Here is a 12,016-nt window from a genome sequence, read left to right as displayed (position 1 = left end):
TGCCACACAAAACATCATAAGGCAGACCATTAAACAACACTTCCATTGCCTGGACCAACCCCTTCCCAGAATCTAAGCCTAGATAATGGAAACCCTTCTAACTAAACCCCTCTCTCGGTTTGGTCAGAACCCACATTTGGATGCCTCCTCACACACACACGTGTTAGCCTGCGTCTTGGACACTTGCAGTTCCTCAGCAGCGGTCTTGGAGATTTCCAGAGGTGTATGCTGGATATAATTACCAGTCCTTGTCATTGATTCATGCGGTCCCAAGTCTAAAGACAAAACCGTGCCTAACAGAGGCATGCGATGAGGCTTAGAGAGTTACGTTCAGGCGGTGAAGTGAGGCACTTACTTCGGGCGTTCCTGGAGAGTTGACGGACGCGTAGCCACAAGGGGAACCCCATTCCAGATGGTAGAGAAAAAGTAAGCCACTGAATCCCCCAAAGTTCAGCATCTTTATATCCCATATAATACACAAAATTGGCTGGGTGATTCCTGGTTATCATGGTCGCAGAGAAGCTAGTTGGTTTTCCTAGTGACGTCTCGAAGTGCTAACTGTTTATTGAGTTCTTGACCGCTCCTTCATTGAAAGAGTCCAGAGGTGTTACATTTGGCCTGCAAACCTCATTGTCCATCCAGACATACCAGCTCCATGATGATGATGATACCTGCCCCATGGACAAAAGGTGTTTTTCCACAAATCACACAAAGTACGAAATAAAAAGGTCTTTGCCTTTCATGACATCAGCGTTGAGACTGGTCCCTTGGCAACCCAAAAGACAGAAAGCTCCTGCTATATTGCACAGAAACTAAAAATCAGTCCTTTTTTAAAGTCCAAGGGCTGCAACTTCCACTTTTTTTGCCTGCTTAACACCCATTTTACCGCTGAAATGACGTCTAACGCCAAGAATCGCCCATTTTGGCACAAAATGGAAACTGACGGGCTTTTTTAGGAGACTTATCACCGAGCATTATTTTCCCAATGGGCTTAATGCCGAGAAAAAATATTACCTCCCGCCCACTCTTTTTGGGTGGAAGCAGCAGAATGGGCGAAATCAACACCCATAATATCGCCCAGCGCTACATTCCGCACGGAATTAATGCCGAGATTCAATATTAACGCCCGCCCTCTTTTTTTTGTCGTGAAGAGCATATTTACCCAAACTAACGGCCATGGAGATCGTCCATCGTTAATTTCACCACCTCGCACACATATCGCCCAGAATATCGCCCGCTCAAAAAAACGGCCACAAAAAGTGGAACTAACAGGGATGAACGCTAGCGGTGTGGCAGGCATTTGTTAAATCCCACTCTTGCATGAAGAGCTGATATCGGAAAGATTTGCTTAAAAGAGCGCTGATGTGAGTGACAACGCTGACACACTGCTGTGTTTGTGCAGCTCAGACATCAATGGTGCCCATCACCTTGGTGCCAGTTAAAGTTTACGTTGATTGATGTTAAGTTGTATTTAACCCTTTCATGGTAAGAAATCACCAGAGTGTAACGGTCCAACTACCAGTTATCTGAGACAATGTGCAACAAGGTTGTTATATATGTAAACTTGTATTTACTTTGTAGAGCCATCAGAGGGCTCATCCCTTGGAGTCCCAAGGAATCCCATAATTCCTTGGGAGCACAGGTATTTAAGGAGGCCTCACAGGTTGGCGAGGCACTCTGGAGACCTGCAATAAAAAACTAAGGTCACACTTTACTTTAAGCTCACAGTGTTCAGTCTGACTCTTTCTCCATACATAACAACTGGCGACGAGATACAGATAGTGAACCCAAAGATGCAGAGAACAGTGGGCATCCTGGAGAAATTCTGGGAGGGAGATGATTGAGAAACTTTCGTGGAGCAACTCGACCAATACTTCATGGCCAATGAGCTAGATGGGGAAGAGAACGCTGCCAAACGAAGGGCAATCCTCTTCACCATCTGTGGGGCACCAACGTATGGCCTCATGAAGAATCTGCTCACTCCAGCGAAACCCACGGAGAAATCATACGATGATTTGTGCACATTGGTCCGAGAGCATTTGAACACGAAGGAAAGCGTTCTGATGGCGAGGTACCGGTTCTACACCTACAAAAGGTCTGAAGGCCAGGAAGTGGTGAGTTATGTCATCGAGCTAAGACTCCTTGCAGGACATTGCGAATTTGAAGGACATTTGGAGCACATGCTCAGAGACTTTTTCGTACTTGGCATTGGCCACGAAACCATACTTTGCAAATTTTTGACTGTAGAGACCCCAACCTTGAGTGAGGCCATAGCGATAGCTCAGGTGTTCATTGCCACCAGTGACAATACTAAGCAAATCTCTCAGCACACAAGTGCTGCTACAAGTACCGTGAACAAAGTGATGTTGTTTTTGAATCGCAACGTACAGGGCAGGTCACACTTGCCTGCAGCTGCATGTTCGCAGATGTCTCAGAGTCCACCATCAAGGGTGATGAATGCAAGGCCATTAACACCTTGTTGGCGCTGCGGGGGTGATCATCGTTTCCATTCATGCCGATTCAAAGGGTACCTTTGCAAGGGCTGTGGAACAATGGGACACCTCCAACAAGTGTGCAGGCGAGCTGCAAATCCTGTTAAACCTGCAAACCATGTTGCAGAGGAGGACAGATCCACGGAGGATCACGATGAACCAGAGCCTCAGACCGAGGAGGCAGAGATACATGGGGTGCACACATTCACCATGAATTGTCCCCTGATAATGCTGAATGTTGAACTAAGTGGATTCCTGGTGTCAATGGAGCTGGACACGGGAGCGAGCCAGTCCATCATGGGCTAAAAGACTTTAGAAAGATTGTGGTGCAACAAGGCCTCAAGGCCAGTCTTAACTCCAATTCATCTGAAATGAAGAACTTACCGTAAAGGTCTTATACGATGGAGCGGTGCACAAGCTACCACTCTGGGTGGTAGAGGGTGATGGTCCCACGCTGCTCGGCAGGAGCTGGCTGGGAAAGATACGCTGGAACTGGGATGACGTCCGAGCACTATCACCAGCTGACGACACTTCGTGTGCCCAGGTCTTAAACAAGTTCCCTTCGCTGTTCGAACCAGGCATTGGGAAATTCCAAGGAGCAAAAATAAAGATCCACCTAATTCCGGGGGCACGACCCATCCATCACAAGGCGAGAGCAGGACTATACATAATGAGAGAAAGGGTAGAGATCGAGCTAGATCGGCTGCAACGAGAGGGCATCATTTTACCGACCGAGTGGGCCAGCCCAATCGTTCCTGTCCTCAAGGGAGAGGGCACTGTCAGAATCTATGGCGATTACAAAGTAACTATCAATCGTTTCTCCCTGCAGGACTAATATCCACTACCAAAGGCCGATGACCTCTTTGCAACGGTGGCAGGAGGAAAGATGTTCACAAAGCTGGATTTGACTTTGGTCTACATGACGCAGAAACTGGAGGAATCATCAAAGGGTCTCACCTGCATCAACACGCACAAAGGTCTTTTTATTTATAACAGATGCCCGTTTGGAATTTGATCAGTGGCTGCGATATTCCAGAGAAACCGAAAGCTTACTGAAGTTGATCCCGCACACCAAGGTCTTCCAGGATGACACCTTGGTCACAGGTCGGAACCCAGTCGAGCATCTGCAGAACCTGGAGGAGGTTCTTAGTCAACTCAACTGCGTGTGGCTCAGGTTAAAACTCTCGAAGTGTGTTTTCCTGGCACCTGAAGTGGAATTCTTGGGAAGGAGGATTGCGGTGGACGGCATCAGGCCCACCAACGCGAAGACGGAGGCAATCGAGAACGCACTGAGGCCACAAAACGTGACGGAGCTGCGGTCGTTTCTGGGACTCCTTAACTACTTTGGTAACTTCTTACCAGGTCTCAGCACACTGTTAAAACCAATGCATGTCTTACTACGAAAAGGGGACGAATGGGTTTGGGGCAAAAGCCAAGAAAATGCCTTCGTAAAAGTGAGAAAATTGTTATGCTCAAACAAATTGCTTGTGTTGTATGATCCATGTAAGCATTTGGTACTAGCATGTGATGCATTGTCATATGGCGTTGGGTGCAACAAGCTAATGATTTCAGGAAACTGCAGCCGGTTGCTCATGCATCTAGGAGTCTGTCTAAGGCTGAGAGAGCCTACAGCATGATTGAGAAAGAAGCGTTAGCATCTGTCTATGGGGTAAAGAAAATGCATCAATACCTGTTGGGGCTAAAATTTGAATTGGAAACTGACCATAAGCCACACATATCCCTGTTTTCCGAGAGTAAAGGGATAAATACCAACGCATCGGCCCGCATCCAGAGATGGGCGCTCATGTTGTCCGCATACAACTATGCCATACGCCACAGGCAGTATCGATGCTCTCAGTAGGCTGCCATTGCCCACCACGGGGGTGGAAATGGCGCAGCCCGCAGATTTAGCCATGGTTATGGAAGCATTTGAGAATTAGCAATCACCCATCACTGCCCTGGGTGATCAAAACCTGGACAAGCCAGGATCCCTTATTGTCCCTAGTCAAAAACTGTGTGCTTCACGGGAGCTGCTCTAGTGTCCGAGTGGAAATGCAGGAAGAGATAAAGCCATTCCAGCGACACAAAGATGAAATGTCGATACAGGTAGACTGCCTTCTGTGGGGCAATCGAGTAGTGATTCCCATGAAGGGCAGAGAACCTTCATCAATGACCTCCACAGTACCCACCCAGGCATCGCAATGACGAAAGCGATAGCCAGATCCCGCGTGTGATGGCCCGGTATCGATGCGGACTGAGAGTTCTGTGTTCACAGATGTAATACATACTCGCAGTTAAGCAATGTACCCAGGGAGGCACCGCTAAGTTTATGGTCTTGGCCCCCCAAACCGTAGTCTAGGGTACACGTCGACTATGCAGGCCTGTTCTTGGGTAAAATGTTCCTCGTGGTTGTAGACACGTACTCCAAGTGGATTGAATGTGAGATATGTTGGCTAGCATGTCCGCTGCCACCACTGAAAGCCTGAGGGCCATGTTTGCTATACACGGCTTACCCAATGTCCTGGTGAGCGACAACGTGCCATGTTTTACCAGTGCTGAGTTCAAAGAATTCATGACCCATAATGGGATCAAAGATGTCACATCTGCCCTGTTTAAGCCAGTGTCCAATGGTCAGGCAGAGAGAGCAGTGCAAACCATCAAGCAAGGCTTGAAGAGGGTAACTGAAGGCCCACTGCATACTCGCCTATCCTGAGACCTGCTTAGCTACCGCATGAGACCCCACTCGCTCACTGGGATCCCACCTGCTGAACTGCTCATGAAAAGAGCACTCACGACAAAGCTCTCGTCAGTTCACACTGATCTACATGAAACATAGAAACATAGAAAATAGGTGCAGGAATAGGCCATTCGGCCCTTCGAGCCTGCACCACCATTCAATAAGATCATGGCTGATCATTCACCTCAGTACCTCTTTCCTGCTTTCTCTCCATACCCCTTGATCCCTTTAGCCATAAGGGCCATATCTAACTCCTTCTTGAATATATCCAAGACTGTGTCCCCTAGTTCTGGACTTCCCCAACATCGGGAATATTCTTCCTGCATCTAACCTGTCCAGTCCTGTCAGAATTTTATATGTTTCTATGAGATCCCCTTTCATCCTTCTAAACTCCAGTGAATAATGGCCCAGTCGATCCAGTCTCTCCTCATATGTCAGTCCAGCCATCACGGGAATCAGTCTGGTGAACCTTCGCTGCACTCCCTCAATAGCAAGAACATCCCTCCTCAGATTAGGAGACCAAAACTGAACACAATATTCCAGGTGAGGCCTCACCAAGGTCCTGTACAACTGCAGTAAGACCTCCCTGCTCCTATACTCAAAACCCCAACATACCATTTGCCTTCTTCACCGCCTGCTGTACCTGCATGCCAACTTTCAATGACTAATGTAACATGACTGCAAGGGACCTACATTTGTCTTCAGTAATCTTTTTCTCTTCGTATATCTATAGAATCTTGTGCAGTCAGTTTTTATGTTCCCGGCAAGCTTCCTCTCATACTCTATTTTCCCCCTCCTAACTAAACCCTTTGTCCTCCTCTGCTGGATTCTAAATTTCTCCCAGTCCTCACGTTTGCTGCTTTTTCTGGCCAATTTATATGCCTATTCCTTGGATTTAACACTATCCTTAATTTCCCTTGTTCGTCACGGTTGAGCCACCTTCCCCGTTTTATTTTTACTCCAGACAGGGATGTACAATTGTTGAAGTTCGTCCATATGATCTTTAAATGTTTGCCATTGCCTATTCACTGTCAACCCTCTAAGTATCATTTGCCAGTCTATTCTAGCCAATTCACGTCTCATACCATCGAAGTTACCTTTCCTTAAATTCAGGACCTTAGTCTCTGAATTAACTGTGTCACTCTCCATCTTAATAAAGAATTCTACCATATTATGGTCACTCTTCCACAAGGGTCCTCACACAGGTAGAGAGCAGGCGGCTTCAACAAAGTACATACCATAATAGCGCAAATGTGTCACGCAAGATTGAAGTCAATGATCCTGTATTTGCATTGAATTATGGACAAGGTCCCAAGTGGCTTCCCGGCACTATCGTGGCCAAAGAGGGGAGCAGGGTGTTTCGGGTCAAACTTTCAAATGGACTCATTCACCGGAAACACTTAAAGCAAATCAAACTCAGATTGACGGACTGTCCTGAGCAACCCACCTTGGACCCTAGCTTTTTTGATCCCCCAACATACACACTAGTGGCAACCAGCACCACGGTTGACCACGAAGCAGAACCCATCATCCACAGCAGCCCAGCAGGACCCAACACACCAGGCAGCCCAGCAAGGCCAGCTGCACAGTAGCCCAGCTAGGGCCCAAGAAATGGTTCAACAATACCAGTTTTCACACTAAGACAATCAACCAGGGCAAGAAGGGCCCTAGATTGACTCACATTGTAAATAGTTACACTATTGACTTTAGGGGGAGTGTTGTTATATATGTAAATTTGTATTTACTCTGTGCAGCCACCAGAGGGCTCATCCCCTGGAGTCCCAAGGGATCCCATAATCCCTTGTGAGCACAGGTAATTAAGGAGGCCTCACAGGTTGGAGAGGCACTCTGGAGACCTGCAATAAAAGACTACGGTCACACTTTACTTTGAGCTCACAGTGTTCAGTCTGACTCTTTCTCCATATATAACAAAGGTTATGTTCAATAACAAAAGTTTAATTTCAACATTGGTCTGAAATCATAAGTATCACAGCCAATAACACCCAACCTCCGCCCACATCCCACTTTTTCCACCATTGACATAAATCACATGTTCAACATGTCCAGCAACACAGAATACAAAGTCAAAGCAGGAGGGTGGTCTCCTCCCCCATACATTGCAACAAATTGCATACACCCAGATGGAGATATAACACAGCCATCACCTGCGCACATGCACCTCACTTTCCTTCCCCCCTCTCCTTCTCCCCACCTCTTCCCCATCCCCTCCTCGCTCCACGATGGCTGGCCGAGGAGCTCCTCAGGCGGTGCCTCATTGGGGGGATGAAGGCAGATGCATTGGTTGCATGGGTACGGGAGCAGGGGCTGCCGAGGGGGCAACATTCTCTGATGCAGAAGCAGGATCTTGGTCCTTGCTCTCATTGGTGACCAGCACATCGAAGCATTGGGGGGCATATCCCGATACCTGGCCACCATGACCGAGTTCATTCCGCGCATGGCGGAGTCTCTGGATGCGATAGCCTGATGCATCAGGCCTTAAATACCTTGTCAGACTGGACACCGTGAGCTCAAAGTAAAGTGTGACCTTAGTCTTTTATTGCAGGTCTCCAGAGTGCCTCTCCAACCTGTGAGGCCTCCTTAAATACCTTGTCGTTAGCAGTGGTGGTATGGAACCTAAGGGTGGAGTTTCGCAGCCGGGGTCTACTGGGAGGCCTGTGGCAGCAGTGTTCCTGGCTATCGCATCCAGGGACTCCGCCATGCGTGGACTGAACTCGGTCATCGTGGCCAGGTATTGGGATATGCCCCCCAATGCTTCGATGAGCTGGTCACCAATGGCTACAGATCTCCTGGACAACTGTACCATCTCTCCGCTGTCATGTTGTGCTCATGGAACAGACCTGCCGCGTTCACGAGGCCTCCGCGGGGTCGGCGCCGTCCTGGGGACAAATGGGATGCCCTGTGGAGAGGTGCTTGTGGCCGGCACCTCCAGAGTGGAGGCAGGAATGACCAGAGCACCACTAGATGGCCTTGGTGTAGAATGGCTTCTGGAGTGTGGCGATGCAGGTTCTTCAAAATCCGCGCCCTCATCCGTCGAGACCAGACCCAACGGATTGACGGGCGACAATCGGAGCTACTCGGCACCAGATGTAGTAGGATCGTCCGCCGACTCCTGCCCCATGGCCCCACCTTCTGGCCTCTGTAGTCTTGCCTGGGGCTGCGCTGCTGTCTGAGCTGCAAGACACAAATGAGGTTATTAGAGGAGAAGGGGGTCCTAGGGTGACTAAGTGAGTCCAGTGCTACACACAGCATGTGCACGACAAAAGCACCACTGCTCTCAAAATCATCGCAGACATCACACTTCGTGACCATCAAGACATTGTGCATAGCAATGATTATTATTAGGCCAGCATTATTTCTTTGACACTTTTAGAAATCATCTATCATATATGATTGTTCGGATATGAGTTGGTGTGGCATCTATTGACTTTACATCACGCAACAGAGTAAACTTTACTCACGTGGCATCACTTCAGGGTCTGCAGATGCGTCCGTGGCTGTCCAGGGGTGCTTCCCCATGAGTGCAAGCACTCACTCCTCCATCTCAGTGATGTCACTGGGGACTGGTGACCCCAGCTTCTTCTGTAAAAGGTGACAGGACGACATGGCATGAGATCATTGCATGCTATCATTGCTAGGTACTGTCACAGACACTGATACAACACATAAGCGTCAGGTGTAATCATGATTATTATGATTATTATCATTCTTTACCTAAAGACGTACACCGTGACCGCAGGCTTTCAGTAAAACATTCCTGGTAAAAGTGCAAGCCCTCACATCTGCTGATAGTCACTCATGACTGTTACAAATCAAATTATATAAATACATAAGTACATGTAAATCAATTTAATACTTACTCTTGCTGATCCCACAAGGTCATTCCATCGTTTGTGGCATTGGTTGCCCTCATGCACCTCGTTGGTCGCCGACAAGACCACCTCTGCTATCTCGGTCCATGTCCTCTGGTAGGCCTTTGGGGTGGGCTTCCCACGTCCTCTCTGTGTCAAATCACCCCAGCGTGACTCGACCTCCTGCAGGAGGGAGGCATTTGCCTCATCCGAGAACCTCCCGGCTATTTTGCGGCCTCCTATGTGCTCCTCTCCCAGCTCACTGCTCTCTCCTGTGTCAGTCTCCACAGCGTACTGTGATACCTCCCTCCATTATCGGGCAAATTCGGTCAAATATGTGGCTGGTAACAGCTAATTTTTGTTTGCCTATTTGCTGTGAAGCTCTAAAGTCTCCTTCCTCCCAAAGCAGCCACAACACACCCAGCCACGCCTTCAGTCCCTCTGAGCTCCCTCTCTCTCTGTCTCCTCTTCTGCGCATGTCATGATGACCCTTGACCTCTTGAATCATGGGAATCGAGCGTTGCCATGCCGTTGCTAAGGACGGCCACACTTTACGGCAGAAGGTCAAAAAAAATTTAATGCTACCGCCCATTTGATATCGCTCGCGGTAAAGCCCATTTTCAAAAACGTAAACTAAGTGTTTTGAGAATGGACGCGAAGCTGACGATCTGAAAACCCTATTTTACTGCCCACGCCGGAAATAACGCCCATTTTTGGGCAATAAGCTCAAAAGTGGAGGTTCTAGCCGCAAATGTCCAAACTCCATTTTGAAACGCAGCCTATGTGCGTCTCCATTTTAAAAGGGTACAGATGCACTTTAGAAATCCAAAAATCCTTCCGGCCCATACATACACTGATGTTGGCACCGGCCAAATCCTACACTGTTTCTCTCCACAGATGTTGCCTGACCCGCTGAGATTTCCAGTATTTTCTGTTCTTATTTCAGATTCCAGCTTCCGCAGTATTTTGCTTTTGTACTATACTAGCCGTGCTACTTTAAAAGGTGTGGTTATTTAAATCATTTGCTGGGAACAGTAGAACTCTCGACACCTGGGAAGAAACAACAATGAATTTCTGAATATAGCTTTACTGTTTGTTGCCTGAAGAGATTAGTGTATCACTGGTTATCTTTCTAACCTTTTTAATGAAAAGATGAAAGAAAACGTTACAGAAAGTAATCCTGGCTGATGTGGTGGCACTAACATTCAGTCCTCAGAGGGACAAATGTAAGTGTGAACTTCCATTCTGCTCAGTTTCCATTCTAAGCTGCATAACGAGGGGGAATAAAACATCAGAGAGCAGAACCCACTATATGTGATGGTTCATGCATCCTCGCAGCCACCCAACTGGAGCATTGGCAAAGTTTTGAAAGCAGTCTGTCCACCCATGCACTCAGCAACAGAAGTTTTGGTTTAAGCTATCTGAAAAACAGGGGTAACCTGCCTGGCAAAAATGACCAATAAGAAAGATAAATTAAAGCTGGTAATCCCAACTCTCTACATGCTTAGAAACATAGGAGTGTACGAGACTAACGCAGTTCATCTGGCTGGTCGCATTGGGCCAGCCTATTACGCAGCCCTGCCGCTGCACACTTGCTGGAGTTATGGCAGAAGTGCACCAAAAGGGTTGTGAATTTTCAACTCCATTAAACCTAAACTGTCTTTTCACCCTATTGTCCTCTAAGTTTGAAACTATGCCTTCTTTTAATTTTTGAGAACAACAAAATAACACTCCAGGTAAAAAGTAACCGTGCATAAAAGAACCCTAGGATCCAAATTGTATTTTATATAAACTGCAAGGGAGCAATTTTGATCTCTCTATTGCCCCATTTTTCAGCAGGGACAGAGCGGTACTGAGACCAAATTTGTTTTGAAAAATCTTAATGCTGATTTCCCGCCTGAGGCTCACTCGCTATCAGTCTCCAGTCCCGAGCGGGCCTTGCTTTAGGCAGTCAGTGCTCTTGCTGGAATAAGGTGGGAGTCTCATTATACCATGCAGATCAGAGTCTTAACATATTGTTCGGATCTTGTTACAATTTTGGTGTAGGAAAGTGTGCCTCCCGCTCAATGCTAGCCAGAAACAGCATCTCTTAAAGGAAACACTCCAGCAATGCTGAAAAGTTTGATAAATAGTTATTTTGGAGCTTTAATACTCCTGTGAAACGCCTTGGGACCTCTTACTATATTAAAGGCGCTGTGATTTAGTGGGTAGCACTCTCGCCTCTGAGTCAGAAGGTTATGGATTCAAGCCCCATTCCAGGGACTTGAACATAAAAATCTAGGCTGACATTCCAGTGCAGTGCTGAGGGAGTGGTTCATTGTCGGAGGTGCCATCTTTTGGATGAGACTTCTGCTCTCTCAGGTGGATGTAAAAGATCCCATGGCACTATTTTGAAGAAGAGCAGGGGAGTTATCCCTGGTGTCCTGGCCAATATTTATCCCTCAATCAACATAACAAAAGTAGATTATCTGTTATTATCACATTAATGTGGGAGCTTGCTGTGCGCAAATTGGCTGCTGCATTTCCTACATTACAACAGTGACTACACTTCATTGGCTGTAAAGCGCTTTGAGACGCCCAGTGGATCGTTTCTTTCTTTCTTTCTTTCTTTCTTTCTTTCTTTCTTTCTTTCTTTCTTTCTTTCTTTCTTTCTTTCTTTCTTTCTTTCTTTCTTTCTTTCTTTCTTTCTTTCTTTCTTTCTTTCTTTCTTTTCTTTCTTTCTTTCTTTCTTTCTTTCTTTCTTTCTTTCTTTCTTTCTTTCTTTCTTTCTTTCTTTCTTTCTTTCTTCCTCCTTCCTTCCTTCCTTTCTTTCTTTCTTTCTTTCTTTCTTTCTTTCTTTCTTTCTTTCTTTCTTTCTTTCTTTCTTTCTTTCTTTCTTTCTTTCTTTCTTTCTTTCTTTCTTTCTTTCTTTCTTTCTT

Source organism: Pristiophorus japonicus, chromosome 11 (assembly GCF_044704955.1).
Source record: "Pristiophorus japonicus isolate sPriJap1 chromosome 11, sPriJap1.hap1, whole genome shotgun sequence".
Lineage (NCBI taxonomy): Eukaryota > Metazoa > Chordata > Chondrichthyes > Pristiophoridae > Pristiophorus > Pristiophorus japonicus.
The sequence above is the reverse complement of the archived record's forward strand: the minus strand, read 5'-3'. Positions refer to the sequence as shown.